We start from the raw sequence: 17,405 nt of genomic DNA, 5'->3' as shown, positions 1-17,405 counted from the left end.
TGATTCTGTATTTGACAATACCACTGAATCTGATCCGATCCGATACCATGCAATACAATGTGATTTATAATCCATGCCATCAATATGTGACTCGCTTTGTTCAGAATTCATGACTGATGATGAGACAGAAATAGAAGAACTCCTTAAATAGAGATGCCACTGATCCGGGATCAATATGGAGCTGAACCTAGCAAAAAAATGTGGATCGGATATCAGACAAAACAAATCGAATATCGGTTCCTGTCACAAATGGCAAAGACTAGAATTAGATTTGGAAAAGAAGTTTATTTTTTGGAACTGAAATGTTCACATACAAAGAGACTTGACTGTTTTGTTTTGTTTGTTTGTTAGGATTGATTTTATTGCATTTATTGTATTTTAGATTTTATTGTAAAATAAGATAAGATAAACTTTATTCACCCCTCAGTGGGGAAATTCACATGTTACAGCAGCTCATAAATAGAAAAAGAGTGCAATAAAATAGAACAACAAAACAACAACAAAAAATAGACTGCAATAAAAATATAAAAAATATATAGGAAAAACTATATCTGCATATGTACAATAATAAAAAAGTTTAAAAAACATGGATTATGTACGTAATATACACGGATAAATAAGAATGGAACTTAAATAAGAATAGTACTTCAACTGAAATAGAAATATTGCACCAGGTAGTGAATGTTATTTATGATATTATACTATTTATAGAGCAGCATGGTGGTGTAGTGGTTAACACTGTCGCCCCACAGCAAGAAGGTTCTCGGTTCAAGCCCAGCGGCCAGCGAGGGCCTTTCTTTGTGGCATTTGCATGTTCTATGCGTGGGTTTCCTCCGGGTGCTCCGGTTTCCCTCAAAGACATGCAGGTTAGGTTAACTGGTGACTCTAAATTGAGCGTAGGTGTGAATGTGAGTGTGAATGGTTGCCTGTGTCTATGTGTCAGCCCTGTGATGACCTGGCGACTTGTCCAGGGTGTACCCCGCCTTTCGCCCGTAGTCAGCTGGGATAGGCTCCAGCTTGCCTGCGATCCTGTACAGGATAAGTGGCTACAGATAATGGATGGATGGATGGATGCATATTTTTTAAGAGTTTAAATATAAAATGCTTTATGCTGGGATTAGATGACACAAATTCAGCTTGAGTTTGACATAATTTCCAGCATTTCGGCCTGAAAATGAAGGTCAGACCCGATGAACAGGGTTTGTTGTGTGACATACAGTAATCAAAGAACAGTGAAGTGGCGTCTGGGACACCCAGTAACATGCTAACGAAAAGTCTAGTGTATCAGAAATGTTTGTAACCACAACTAACAATTTCTTGACCCTCCTCCTCAGTGGCACGCAAGGATGTAAACCCTGATTGGTGGGGGTCAAAGCTGTAGTGTTGCCAGTCTCCCAACCAAGACAGTGCTTGAATCTATGGCACTATGATTGACTATCTGACATCCATCCATCCATCCATCCATCCATCCATTCATCCATTATCCATAACCGCTTATCCTGTGCAGGGTCTCAGGCAAGCTGGAGCCTATCCCAGCTGACTATGGGCGAGAGGCGGGGTACACCCTGGACAAGTCACCTGGTCATTGCAGGGCTGACACATAGAGACAAACAACCATTCACACTCACATTCACACCTACGGTCAATTTAGAGTCACCAGTTAACCTAAACATGTCTTTGGACTGTGGGGGAAACCGGAGCACCCGGAGGAAACCCACGCAGACATGGGGAGAACATGCAAACTCCGCACAGAAAGGCCCTCGTCGGGCACTGGGCTTGAACCCAGAACTGTGAGGCAATAGTACTAACCACTACACCACCGTGCTGCCCCACTATCTGACATGATGACCCAGATATCATGTCGTCTGATCCTGGCATCATATATAGCGTATAAACATTTTAGGGATTGGTATCTCCAATACTTAAGACAAAGTGGTGTCGTACACCTAATTCCAATTGGTGTCTTTTAAATTGAATTATCGATCCAAATCGTCTGATCGTTACACCCCTAATGCGTAGTTCTAATGTGTAGGAAGAAGTTGCAAAATGTGTATGCTTCACGGTACGACCCTGAATAGTCCTGTTTAGTACCCTTTATTCTGAGATTGGAGATTTTGGAGGTGATGCACCTTTCCTGGGTGCCCACAATGTGGGAACAGTGCTGTGTGAAATTATATCCAGTAAATGTATCAACACTGCAATCATCATTATCAGTTAACAGTTGTCCTGACTGAGGGACGATATTGTATTTTACAGTTTTCAAATGACTATAGTATTGTACTTTGATTAAAATGTATAAAATGCTATACAGGTGGCACGGTGGTGTAGTGGTTAGCACAGTCACCTCACAGCAAGAAGGTTCTGGGTTCGAGCCCAGTGGCCGACGAGGGCCTTTCTGTGTGGAGTTTGCATGTTCTCCCCTTGTCTGCGTGGGTTTCCTCCGGGTGCTCCGGTTTCTCCCACAGTCCAAAGACATGAAGGTTAGGTTAACTGGTGGCTCTAAATTGACCGTAGGTGTGAATGGTTGTTTGTCTCTATGTGTCAGTCCTGCGATGATCTGGCGACTTGACCCCACCTCTCGCCAATAGTCCGCTGGGATAGGCTCCAGCTTGCCCGCGACCCTGCACAGGATAAGCGGCTACGGATAATGGATGGATGGATGGATGGAAATGCTATACAGATGGCATCATAATTACCTTTAAGAGGAAATCATTAAAGGTACACCAGGTACACATTAAAGCAATAAGCATTGTAAGTACTGTTGAATAAATGATACGCTCTTAGAGAGAGAGAGAGAGATAGAGTATCAGTTTCCTTGTCACTTTATCTTCTGTATCTTTAATATCTATCTTTCACATGGAAATGTGGATGTACTACACCTTTAAAAATATACCAGGTACCTAATTGGAGGTAGGAGGAAGCCAGAGAACCCTGCAGAATCCCACACAAACATACTAAAGCTCAGGATCAAACCTGGAGCTGTGAAGCAGAAACGCTACCCGCTGCACCACAGCGCTACCCCTGAGGAAATAAATTTTACTGTTTGAATTTTTTAAAAACTTGAGTACTAAAGCGTTTTATATGGTTTAGTGATGGAAGGGAGATAGATCCTGGTAATACCAAGGTCGCAATTTCTCTCAAACGCAGTGTGAAAGTGTCTTACATCATCACTGTTTTGATTAACACCAGGAGAGCTGAGCTCAGGCACTAAAATATGATGTTAATAGCATGGCATAATGGTGATCGTTATGATGATGATGATGATGATGATGATGATGATGTAATAAAGATTAATCAAGTAATAACATTGTTTTATAGATAGAAAAATTCTGGAGTGTTATTTCAATTCAGAATGTTAGTATAACTCACGTGTCAGAAGAGTACATTGGTGATTCAGGGAAGATTTTTTGAAACTTATTTATTTAATTTGCTGTATCATATAGTTCTGATTTGCCAGAAAGAATCAGGACATCATGTGACGTCAAAAAGGAAAACTGAAAAATCCTTTGTCCGTCCATTTACGTAATTATACATTAGTTAAAGGTGACATATTATACCCCTTTTACACAAGTTGACACAGTTCCTTGAGGTCTTAATGAAATATCTGTGATTTATTTTTTTCACGGCGCGGTTTCCATCAAATCCTGCGCTCTGATTGGCTGGCGAGCGGGTCCGTATCCTATGGTACGGACCCCAGTTACGGACCTCTGGCGACTCACTCATTCCCAACAACAACAAACATAGTTGCAATTTTTGTCAACATTTATATTTTTTATAAGATTTATTTATAAGGTTTTTATCAAAAATCTTATAAATTTTTGCCAGCATTTCTCAGGAGAATAGCATTAATTTTACATCATGCATAGTGATAACGACAGTGTTCACAGCAAAAGTGAGTTTTACTACCCTGAGGAAGAAGAAATAAAAGAAAACATTTCAGGAGAAAGCTAAAAACCTCTAACTGTTGCTAACGCCGAGCAAAAACATGGCTGAATCCTGAATGACTCAATTTTGTATAAATAGGGGACTACATAGGCGGCAAAATGTAGTTTTTTTCCTGCCACGGAAGTGCACTTGTATACCGAAGAGGAAGCAATTTGCATTACAGCCGTTAATGAGGATTCAAAATAGCATTAATTTTACAGCATGGATAGCGATAACGATAGTCTTCACAGTGAAAGCGAGTTTTACTACCCTGAGGAAGAAGAAATAAAAGAAAACATTTCAGGAGAAAGCTAAAAACCTGTAACTGTTGCTAACGCCGAGCAAAAACATGTCTGAATCCTGAATGACTCAATTTTGTATAAATAGGGGACTACATAGGTGGCAAAATGTAGTTTTTTTCCTGCCATGAAAGTGCACTTGTATACCGAGGAGGAAGCAATTTGCATTACAGCCGTGAATGAGGATTCAAAATGGCAGCTCGGCTCGGTTTTCCCTTTCGGGCGCTCTCGTTTTCTGTTAGAATTTAGTAAAGAAAAAAATAAATATATTATTTACCAGCTTAAGGTCGGTCCGTATGGTGAAATACCGTGACCTTGGCCTTAAATACTGACCTTGGCCCAGAGGACCTCGCTCGGTACTTTCAAGACCTCGGTCATGGCATTTCACGATACGGACCTCCCAGCTGGTAAATAACAGATATATATATTTTGGTCAAAATAGCACAAGGATAAAGCCCCACAGCTCCTTCTCACCCTGTCTAAACAGTCCTGTTCAGAATGGTCAGTTTGACGAACAGCCTGTTCCTTTAAATTATAATGATAATGAGCTACTGATCACCCTACCCTGTTCTTCCTCTGGCCAATCAAATTTCACTTTCCTCATGAATATTCATTAACAAAAGCAGTTCTCAAGCTGTGAGTGGAGATACTCAGATGAGAGGGGGCGGGATTATTCGAATGAGCTCCACTTGTGACAGAAAAACAGGAGCTGAATCTGAACGGCTTGTTGAAGGACATGTTTTCTGAAATAGGAGCCCAAGAGAAACCGACTTATTTAAGAGTTTGTGTGTTGGTAGGCTCCAGACACTCAAATGTATGTGCACAAGCACGGAAAAAGTAAGTTTTTCATAATATGTTCCCTTTAAATTAAAGCTAGACTGCCTTTCAGATTTTTCAAGTGTAGGTCATCAAAAGAATTTTCCCCGACACCCAATTATTTTTGTTTAGTGGACCGAAAACTACTGAATTAGAATCACAGACTTCTAATTTTATTAGTTTTTTTTAAAAAAATAGAACAATTAATGAATTGAGGGCCACATGGCCCTAAATTCTCCGCTATTTTTTCCTGCTTCACCATGACCCAATTCAAGATACTGTGTCATGCATCACGTAGTGGGCTTTCCCTGTTCACACAAGGCATTGTGGGATACAAATTAGAAACAGGAGATTTCATAAAATCAGTGAAATTTAGTTCCGTCTGAAATGTGGTCATTGGGATATATGTTTATTTCTGTAATATTTCACAAAGTATCAGGCCATTCTGTGGCTGGGAAGTTATTTAATTTGAGGGGATTAAAGCAAATAATGTGCATGAAATCGCTCGCTTCGTGCAGTCAAGCAGACAGAGGAAGTCCGTGTGTGTGTGCGCATGCGAAGGTTTACCTTCTTCTTCTTCTTTTGGGTTTTACAGCAGCTGGCATCCACAGTGTCGCATTACTGCCATCTACAGGTTTATCTTTGAGCGTGCACTGACAGTTCCATCATTCTGTTGCTAAACGAACAGCTGATCACACCGAGGTGCTCGCTGAGCGCCGATATTTATTAGTTTGTTCCTGCATTTCCTTTCCTTCGTATATAACATAACGCCTTTTCTTCTCGCTTTCCGTTACTGTAGTCGGTCTTTCACATTTCATTCTCACACTCACGTCCTCCATTTTTCTCTCCTGTTTCAAATTTGTATCCCACAATGCCTTGTGCGAACAGGGAAAGCCCACCACGTGATGCATGGCATTGGGTCATGGTGAAGCAGGAAAAAAGAGCGGAGAATTTAGGGCCACATGGCCCAAAATTAATTAAGTGTTCTGTTTTTAAAAAACTGAATAAAATTGGAAGTCTGTGATTCGAATTCAGTAGTTTTCGATCCACTAAACAAAAATAACTGGGTGTCGGGGAAAATGCTTTTTATGACCTACACTTGAAAAATCTGAATGGGAGTCTAGCTTTAAATTGTATTGTATCTTATCATAGAAGATTCTGTGGTATCATCAAATGTCTAATCATTGCCTTAAAAATTGCACTCTTACTTTTTAAAGTCTTTCGAGCAGAAAACTAGAAGTGTAATCAGTAGAGTGCAAACCTCTCCTAAGCTACATATTCGGATTTGCATCAAAATCTCATCAATTGTTATTTGGCCCATGGCTCACATGTCCTCAAAATTTAATCAAATTTGAGATTATCAAAGAGAACGAAGACATTTCCTCAAAATTGATTTCTTGTTTTTCTTGCTTTGTCTTTTTTTTTTTTAAAGATGTTTGGGCAGGAAGGGTGATGGTCACAGTTCAGGGCTGTGGATGGTGAAAACCAGGAGGGAAAATATGGCAGAGTAGATCTCTGGTCTTCCTTCAGTATTTTCAATTCAATTCAACTTTATTTGTAGTGCTTTTAACAGTAGATTGGTAACAACAGTGCTACACCGTAGTTGTGTTTCTTCTCCATTCAACAGCATTTCATTCTCAAAATTAGCATCTTGTATTTCCTTCGGGTTTACTACAGTATGAAACTAGAAGGGCACTTGGTAAACTGCATACCTCCACCAGGCCACATGTTCGGATTTGCATCCAAATCTCATCAATTGTTGCTTGGTCCATGGCCCACCGTTCCTCCAAATTTCATCAAAATCCATTCATTACTTTTGAGTTACGTTGGGAACAGGCAAAAAAAAAAAATCCTGGATCCGCATACACATCTGGATCCTGAATCTGCATACGTATCCGGATTTGCGTCAGAATCTAATGCATTGTTATTTGGCCCATGACTCACCTTTCCTCCAAATTTCATCAAAATCTGTTCACTGCTTTTTGAGTTACAGTATGTTGGGAACAGGCAAAAAAATCCTGGATCCACATACACATCTGGATCCTGGATCCGCATACGTATCTAGATTTGTGTCAAAATCTAAAGAATTGTTCCTTGGCCCATGGCTCACTTTTCCTCCAAATTTCATCAAAATCTGTTCACTGCTTTTTGAGTTATATTGGGAACAGGCAAACAAACAGAGGCGTAAACATAACCTCCTCTAACAAAGTTGGGGCAGCCATGGCCTGAAGGTTAGAGAAGCAGCCTTGGGCCCAAATGGTTGCTGGTTTGATTCCCTGGACCGGCAGGAAAAATATGAGGGGAGTTGAGTGAATGAACAGGATTTTCCCCTCCCTCTGTAGTGCCCTTGAGCAAGGCACCGAACCCCCAACTGCTCCCCGGGTGCTGTAGCATAGCTGCCCACTGCTCTGGCATGTGTGCTCGTTGCTCACTTGTGTGTTTATTGCTTCAGATGGGTTAAATGCAGAGGAGGAATTTCACTGTACTTGAGTGTACATGTGACAAATAAAGGCTTCTTCTTCTTCTTCTTCTTCTTCTTCTTCTTCTTCAGAGTTGGCTGAAGTAATCATTTTGATCATATTTCATGATATCAGTATTGAGATCTGTAATAACTCATAAATTGTACACTACTGTTCCAACACTGTAGACGTTCTAAACAATGAATCCTACCTCCCCGCGCTTTTTTTTTTTTTTGGCTGTGGTAAATTTGCTACAAACATGAGACTGATGACTATTGGTAAGGATGTGTAATATTTTATGTGAGTGAATTATTAACAGTCTATGCATGCGCATATAAACTGATGCTGTTGTGACGCATCGGGCTTCCCTTGTCTGTGACTAAGGCACTCTCCAGGGCGGCACATTTAGAAATGAGCATCTGTGTTGCTATTGCTGTCAGCGCTTATAAGATCTAACACATGATTCATGGAGCACGCATTATAAAATGGACATTTCACGGTGATGTTCTGCTTATTCATCTAATCAGGTCTAAATTACAGATGTGCACTTTCATGTTATGTCATGAGCGATGCTGTGTCCTTCAAGTCTAGTGTCAATAAATACAAGAAACATCAGAGATCATTCAGTGCTTGTGGAAAAATTAAGGATTTTCTTCTATCTTTGAGGGAAATGTATTCTATAGTGCACCCATGACTGAGGTCTGTGTGTAATGAGCTGTTGCTATGGTGATGAAAAAGGATGCAGGTGGAATGGATCACCCCAACAGACGTGCATTTGCCTATATATAGTGTTTCAACAGGCACGGAGTTTCCTGCTGTGGGAACAAATTGAGTATGTTTATAACACGTTTATATGCAGTTGTATTCACAATCAGTTTCAGGATCAGTTTGTTTAAAAGTGTACCGACTAGTGGCCTAGTGGTAGTGTGTCCGCCTCTCGATTGGGAGATCGTGAGTTCTATTCACGGTCGGGTCATACCAAAGACCATCAAAAAATGGTACCTACTGCCATCTGGCAAGGCACACTGCAATACAGATGTGCATGGGGAGTTAAACTCTCGTGGTTACCAGAGGACTAGCCCCCCACTGTAACCCTAGCTATGTAATAGGCGAGAGGCCGAGGGCTACGGAAACGGAGATCGGCGCCGCCCGATGCGCCACATACAGAGTTGGGCCTGGTTAGTACTTGAGTGGGAGACTGCCTAGGAATACCAGGTACTGTAAGGCGTGGGAAGGACTTTAACTTTTTAACTTTATTTAAAAGTGCAGTGTGCAACAGGTACAGGAATTTGTCTTGCAATATTTGGACGCTACTAACAAGATTCATAGAGAACACAAAATGCGCTTCACTGTATATAATGTGTACATTGTGTTGATGTCATACATGTCAACCTTTGGTCAATCAAACCTGTATAACCAACCTCCAAAATCCGTATTTCCCTTATAAAATCCGTATAAGATGCAAATTAAAATAATTTACCTAAAATTTGAATGATAATTAACAATGATATATCCCAGTTACTTTTTATTCAATATTAATAACAATAAACCTTCAGAATGAATACAAAGCTCCAATGTTCGACAAAAACACAAAGTGTCACTCTAATGTTCTGAATTGTACTCCATGACAGCTTTTTTAGCAGTCTGCACCAATACCTCACTAGGCTGCATGTCACAGCAAGTGTCTGTGCTGATCTTGCCGGAGTGCCCATTCAGAATCTTTTCAGTCGCTAGTGAAAGTCGCTCAGGTGGAAATACGCTTTTCAAACAAAATGTTACTTCCGGGTTGGCGGGATTCTCACAATGCGGTGTGCGCATGATCAAAAGTGGAACGAAGTCTCGCTACCACAAGATAACGCGCGATTTCATAAGACTCTTTACTGGCTGTTTGTGCTTTCTGTGGTGTACAGTACGTTTGTAAATGTTATGCGCTCTTTTATCATCGTGGGAATTGATTATAGCGCTAAATAAATATTAAAGTTTTTTAAAATAATCCGTATAACTTTATTTGTACGCCCGTATACTACGTTTATTGAATCAAATCCGTATAAAATACGGACATTCCGTGTAGGTTGACATGTATGTGATGTGTACGCAATAGTTTTAAGCTAGAATTAGGAATGCACAATTACTCACATTTTATTAATCACAAATTTGTTGATCCTTTCACCACTGCGTAACTTCATAGACAGACTGCTGTACATTTTCTTCTTCTTCTTCTTTTTCGGCTGCTCCTGTTAGGGATCGCCAGAGCAGATTCTCATCCGCATATTCAATTTGGCATCGGTTTTACACCTGATGCAACCCTCCCCAGTCTATCCAGACACCTTTCTGTTTTAGCCAGCATTAACCTTTTCAGCAGTTTGTGCTACAGTACCAGCAATTCAAATATTCAGAAGTTAGTTAGTCCAGAATTTTGCTGCCCAAATTCTATCCATCCATCCATTATCTGTAGCCACTTATCCTGTTCTACAGGGTCACAGGCAAACTGGAGCCTATCCCAGCTGACTACGGGCGAGAGGCGGGGTACACCCTGGACAAGTCGCCAGGTCATCACAGGGCTGACACATAGACACACAACCATTCACACTCACATTCACACCTACGGTCAATTTAGAGTCACCAGTTAACCTAACCTGCATGTCTTTGGACTGTGGGGGAAACCGGAGCACCCGGAGGAAACCCACGCGGACACGGGGAGAACATGCAAACTCCACACAGAAAGGCCCTCGCCGGCCACGGGGCTCGAACCCGGACCTTCTTGCTGTGAGGTGACAGTGCTAACCACTACACCACCATGGCGCGCTCCGAATCCTATCCAGGCAGCGCAAATATGATCACATAACACCAACTCATAAGGAACTGAAGCTTTTGCCTGTGTCTGATTTGTTAACCATAAGAGACTCCGTGTATACTTATGTATAAATGCATGAATAATCTTGCCCCAATTATCTTACTAGCTTGTTCAGGAAATGCTCCAGTATGCATCAAGATAATACTAGGAATAGTAACAACCAGAATATCCCTAAGTGTCGTACTGCCAAGGCACAGAACTCATTTCTTTATAGAGGGGTTTCTGTGTGGATCTTACTCCTAGAGGCAATTTACAAGTCTCTATTAGTATCTATTTTTAAACGTAACTTAAATTGCATTATTTCGAGAGGTGGCTGCACAGCTATTTCTGTTAAGTTTGATGATAACATTTGTAAATAGTACTCTTATTAGGTTTTGATAACTCCTTTCTATATATTTCCTTTGAATATTTTCATTTTTTTATATTATTTGTGATTTATCATTATTTATGTTTTTATAGCACTTGTAAATTAGGTATGAAGATGCCATTTTGGGCGGCACAGTGGTGTAGTGGTTAGCACTGTCACTTCACAGCAAGAAGGTCCTGGGTTCGAGCCCAGCGGCCGGCGAGGGCCTTTCTGTGTGGAGTTTGCATGTTCTCCCCATGTCTGCATGGGTTTCCTCCAAAGACATGCAGGTTAGGTTAACTGGTGACTCTAAATTGACCGTAGATGTGAATGTGAGTGTGAATGGTTGTTTGTCTCTGTGTCAACCCTGCGATGACCTGGCGACTTGTCCAGGGTGTACCCCGGCTCTCGCCCATCGTCAGCTGGGATAGGCTCCAGCTTGCCTGCGACCCTGTAGAACAGGATAAGCGCTACAGATAATGGATGGATGGATGGACCCCATTTTGGGAACTTAATAAAGATTACTATATTGTATTTAAGCTCATAGTATTACATATATCCAATACTTATTTATATTTATTACACTACCGTTCAAAAGTTTGGGGTCACCCAGACAATTTTGTGTTTTCCATGAAAAGTCACACTTTTATTTACCACCACAAGTTGTAAAATGAATAGAAAATATAGTCGAGACATTTTTCTGGCCATTTTGAGCATTTAATCGACCCCACAAATGTGATGCTCCAGAAACTCAATCTGCTCAAAGGAAGGTCAGTTTTATAGCTTCTCTAAAGAGCTCAACTGTTTTCAGCTGTGCTAACATGATTGTACAAGGGTTTTCTAATAATCCATTAGCCTTCTGAGGCAATGAGCAAACACATTGTACCATTAGAACACTGGAGTGAGAGTTGCTGGAAATGGGCCTCTATACACCTATGGAGATATTGCACCAAAAACCAGACATTTGCAGCTAGAATAGTCATTTACCACATTAGCAATGTATAGAGTGGATTTCTGATTAGTTTAAAGTGATCTTCATTGAAAAGAACAGTGCTTTTCTTTCAAAAATAAGGACATTTCAAAGTGACCCCAAACTTTTGAACGGTAGTGTATATTTATATTTTCTTAATTGCCTTTAATGCTGCCTATAATACTCCAGTTCAGTGCAAAGTACTCAAGCACGGTTGTTAGTTCTATATAAGAAAAATAGTGTGATGTCATTTGGATGTAAAAAACGAGTGTGTGTATGCAGACGACGAGGAGTTCTGTGTCATCCACGTCCTGTAGTTCTGGAAAATTCATCTGGACGTAGTGATTAAACTGTGTTAAAAGCTCTGTGTTTGTACAGCTGGGGAAGTTTTGTGCAGTTTGTACAGCTAATCACTTAACACTATCTCAATATTGCAGTTTCAGTACAGGCATTGACATATTGAGCTACACACTCGTTCAAATCTGGGATTGTACCGAAAATACTTCATTTACACTCAGCATGCTGTTTCATGAAGGCAGTCTTACTAAATTAGACAGAGTATATAAATCCTGCCATATTCATACCTAGAGTGTGGTTAAACATATAGGATCCTGGAATTAAAAAAATCTGCTTGTGCATATGTTACGTTATATTATATGGACGCGAGCGTTTTACTAGGAACTACACCACTCGTATTTTTCATTCGAGCTCCATCCGGGACACGGAGAACCAAAACTGTGACATAAATCTCTATGTGTCACTCGTGAAAAAATCGATGAATTGTTTTGATAAATTTGGGGACTTTTTGTTTGTGAATGTGTCGATATAATAAAAAGAAAATCACACGCTGGCTTGAAGATATGAAGTTTATCTTCTCGTGTTGAAGAACTCGCATTTTTCATACGAAATACATCACGGATCTGAGTGACATGCAGTGGTGCTTGAAAGTTTGTGAACCCTTTAGAATTTTCTATATTTCTGCATAAATATGACCCAAAATATCATCAGATTTTCACACAAGTCCTAAAAGTAGATAAAGAGAACCCAGTTAAACAAATGTGACAAAAATATTATACTTGCTCGTTTATTTATTGAGGAAAATGATCCAATATTACATACCTGTGAGTGGCAAAAGTATGTGAACCTCTAGGATTAGCAGTTAATTTGAAGGTGAAATTAGAGTCAGGTGTTTTCAATCAATGGGATGACAATCAGGTGTGAGTGGGCACCCTGTTTTATTTAAAGAACAGGGATCTATCAAAGTCTGATCTTCACAACACATGTTTGTGGAAGTGTATCATGGCACGAACAAAGGAGATTTCTGAGAACCTCAGAAAAAGCGTTGTTGATACTCATCAGGCTGGAAAAGGTTACAAAACCATCTCTAAAGGGTTTGGACTCCACCAATCCACAGTCAGACAGATTGTGTACAAATGGAGGAAATTCAAGACCATTGTCACCCTCCCCAGGAGTGGTGGACCAACAAAGATCACTCCAAGAGCAAGGCGTGTAATAGTTGGCGAGATCACAAACGACCCCAGGGTAACTTCTAAGCAACTGAAGGCCTCTCTCACATTGGCTAATGTTAATGTTCATGAGTCCACCATCAGGAAAACACTGAACAATAATGGTGTGCATGGCAGGGTTGCAAGGAGAAAGCCACTGCTCTCCAAAAAGAACATTGCTGCTCGTCTGCAGTTTGCTAAAGATCACGTGGACAAGCCAGAAGGCTATTGGAAAAATGCTTTGTGGACAGATGAGACCAAAATAGATCTTTTGGTTTAAATGTGTAGCGTTATGTTTGGAGAAAGGAAAACACTGCATTCCAGCGGAAGAACCTTATCCCATCTGTGAAACATGGTGGTGGTAGTATCATGGTTTGGGCCTGTTTTGCTGCATCTGGACCAGGACGGCTTGCCATCATTGATGGAACAATGAATTCTGAATTATACCAGCGAATTCTGAAGGAAAATGTCAGGACATCTGTCCATGAACTGAATCTCAAGAGAAAGTGTGTCATGCAACAAGACAACGACCCTCAGCACACAAGTCGTTCTACCAAAGAATGGTTAAAGAAGAATAAAGTGAATGTTTTGGAATGGCCAAGTCAAAGTCCTGACCTTAATCCAATCAAAATGTTGTGGAAGGACCTGAAGTGAGCAGTTCATGTGAGGAAACCCACCAACATCCCAGAGTTGAAGCTGTTCTGTATGGAGGAATGGGCTAAAATTCCTCCAAGCCGGTGTGCAGGACTGATCAACAGTTACCGCAAACGTTTAGTTGCAGTTATTACTGCACAAGGGGGTCACACCAGATACTGAAAGAAAAGGTTCACATACTTTTGCCACTCACAGATATGTAATATTGGATCATTTTCCTCAATAAATAAATGACCAAGTATAATATTTTTGTCTCATTTGTTTAACTGGGTTCTCTTTATCTACTTTTAGGACTTGTGTGAAAATCTGATGATGTTTTAGGTCATATTTATGCAGAAATATAGAAAATTCTAAAGGGTTCACAAACTTTCAAGCACCACTGTATTAAAATAATATTGGCTGGCATTGAGTGTTATATCAGATATATTCCATTCAGCTAGCATGATATTGAACAAGTCGAAGACGAGTAGCTGAATGGAATATATCGGATATACCATGAAAAAAAGCCAGCCAATATTATTATTATTATTATTATTATTATTATTATTATTATTATTATTATGATTTACAGAATAAAATAGATATGCAGCAGAGAGAGATTGGGTGATCCTGGCACAGTCAGTCTGGTAAGGCTCATCATCAGCTCAGGGCCCTTCCCCTCTCTACACGCAGCCCAGACAGCGAATGGGACTTCTCCCAGGAAGCGCTGCCTAGTCGAACCCACCAAGAACCTTTTGGAGAATATGGAGACTCCCCAACACAGCAGTCTTCTGCATTACCCAGATTGTCAGAAGAGCTGTGCTCCCGATGGAAAACCCGGGCACTCTCTTGATCTGCGTCAAGAGATCAGGACGTACCAAACCAAGGGCACCGAGAACAATGGGGAGTCGGACAACCGTGTACTTGGGATGCAAGCGAGACATTTCAAATGCGAGGTCCGCATATTTTCCATGTTTTTCCTGAATCTTGTCAATCCCATTGCTGTCAAAAGGGACAGAAAATTCAATTATGTAAATGACTTCATTGGCTTTATCAAAAAGGACAAGATCAGGTTTGTTGGCTGGAATTTTGCGCAGGCTGTATATAGGCCTATTCCAAAGAAGTTTAAAATCATCATTTTCCATGACGCCCTGTACATGTTCAGGGTCATACCATGGATGGACCTCGGAGTCAAAACCACAGGCATGGCGAAGACGGTAGTAAAAAGAACGAGCCATGCCATCATGTCGTTTTAGATATTGTGTTTGTGCCAAAGCAGGGCATCCACTGACAAGGTGTTGGACAGTCTCATTAAATTCATTGCATAATCTACATTTAAAATTCACATTTTGCTTTAAATCACATTTTGACGATTACGAGTGGGCAGTGACTGGTCCTGGGCTGCAAAAAGAAAGCCCTCAGTCTCACTTTTCAGACCAGCCGACTTCATCCAGGCAAAGGAATCGGTAAGATGACTGTTCTGTTCCACACACTGCATGTAGACATGATGCAGTGGTTTCTCAGAAAGCCTCTGCTTGAAATACCAACTCTGCGCTGATTTGATGTACGACTTCACCTGGTTGACGCCCATCTCAGTACCATCCAGCAGTACATCACCATCAATAAAATCAACATCAAAATTGAGATTTTGTCCAACAATCTTAGCACGCTTAAAATAGCTGTGGAATTCCTTACTTTCATCATGAGTCTTGACATGCTTCACCAGAGGATCATCTCATCTCATCTCGTTATCTCTAGCCGCTTTATCCTGTTCTACAGGGTCGCAGGCAAGCTGGAGCCTATCCCAGCTGACTACGGGCGAAAGGCGGGGTACACCCTGGACAAGTCGCCAGGTCATCACAGGGCTGACACATAGACAGACAACCATTCACACTCACATTCACACCTACGGTCAATTTAGAGTCACCAGTTAACCTAACCTGCATGTCTTTGGACTGTGGGGGAAACCGGAGCACCCGGAGGAAACCCACGGGGAGAACATGCAAACTCTGCACAGAAAGGCCCTCGCCGGCCACGGGGCTCGAACCCAGACCTTCTTGCTGTGAGGCGACAGCGCTAACCACTACACCACCGTGCCGCCCCCAGAGGATCATCCGACAAATAAATGTGAGCAAAAGTGCACACTAAAATTCTATCATGGAGAGCTTCCACATTAATCAAACCTCGACCTCCAGAATTAATTGGCATATATAAACGATTGAGAGAGGAACGAGGGTGGTGAGCTCTATTATCGGACATGATCCTTCTAGTGAGGCGGTCAAGACCCTGAATGTCTGGTGTGGTCCAGTCCACTATTCCGAAGGAGTAAGAAAGAACAGGCACAGCAAAAGTGTTGGTGGCTTTGACCTTGTTTCGAGCATTAAGCTCTGAACTCCAGACCTTTTTTTAGACGAGATTTATATTCTGCCCTAAGTTTGTCTTTGATGTGGGCATTCTGGAGTTTGTCTCGAACTTGCATTCCCAAGTAAGTGTAGGCCTGATCTTCCACTAGATGCTCAATAACTCCTCCCTCTTGCAACTCAACTGATCCACCTTGTACTGCCTTGCCACGTTTCAAATGAAGAGTATTGCATTTGTCGAGTCCGAAGCTCATACCTATATCATTAGAAAAGGACTCGACAAGGAGAACCTGTTCTTTTAAGTTTGATTCTCCTTTGGCAAGCAGTTCAATGTCATCCATGTATGTAAAGGAGATGAGTAAGGGGTGTTGGGGACCTGTGCTGAGGAGGTCCAGGGTGATATCCCTCCTCCCTATTGAGCAACAAACTCAAAGGGTTTAGTGACCGACAAAAAAGCAAAGGGCTAAAAGAGTCACCCTGAAATATTCCTCGTTTAATTGGAATAGATTCTGAAGTCTGCACCTGCCCTTGCGAGTACATCTCAAGCTGAGTTGACCAGCAACTCATTAAAGACTTGAGTAAAACAAGCAGTCGCTCAGGCAGGTCAACACATTGCAGAGACTTCAGAATCCACTCATGAGGTACTGAGTCATATGCTTTCTTGTAGTCTATCCAGCACATTGAGAGGTTCCGGTGATAAGTTTTGGCCTCTTCAAGTATCATTTTTTGAGCAAGGAGTTGATCCTTGCATCCCCAACATCCCTTTCTCGCGCCCTTCTGCTCTCTATAAATTATATCATTGTTTGAGCAGTACGCTGACACTAAACTTGTCAAACACCCTGTAAAAAACTTATACTGAGTGTTTAAACAAGTGATTGGCCGGAAATTTTTGGGATCAGTCAAGTCACCTTTTTTAGGAAGAAGTATTGTGCGTCCTTTGCAGAACCATGGAGGAACATTCCCTGAATCCAGAAGCAAATTAAAATTGGTCACTAAGTTTGGCTGGACGCAGGGAAACAGTTTCCAGTACCGGTTTCTTATGCCATCAGGCCCTGGTGCCGTATTAGATTTGGACTTTTTTATAATAGTTTTAAGGCAATCTGGTGTAATATATGATATATACGGCCTTTTAATTTTCTCCTGCATAGCATGATCATAATCTTGGACCCATGGTTCCTCAAGGTTGCAGTTGCCGGGTACAGACCACAACTGTTTCTAGAACCTTTCATTGGAGTCCAT

At 41.2% G+C, this 17,405-nt stretch overlaps 1 protein-coding gene across 1 annotated transcript in view; it reads left to right on the top strand.

Moving 5' to 3' along the window:
• Nucleotides 1-17,405, top strand: part of phactr3b (phosphatase and actin regulator 3b) — a 147,507-nt gene that overhangs the window by 809 nt on the left and 129,293 nt on the right. The gene's annotated exons all lie outside the window — the stretch shown is intronic.

The sequence above is a fragment of the Neoarius graeffei genome, chromosome 26 (genome assembly GCF_027579695.1).
Source record: "Neoarius graeffei isolate fNeoGra1 chromosome 26, fNeoGra1.pri, whole genome shotgun sequence".
Taxonomy (NCBI): Eukaryota; Metazoa; Chordata; class Actinopteri; order Siluriformes; family Ariidae; genus Neoarius; species Neoarius graeffei.
This window is presented reverse-complemented; position numbering and strand designations above follow the sequence as displayed.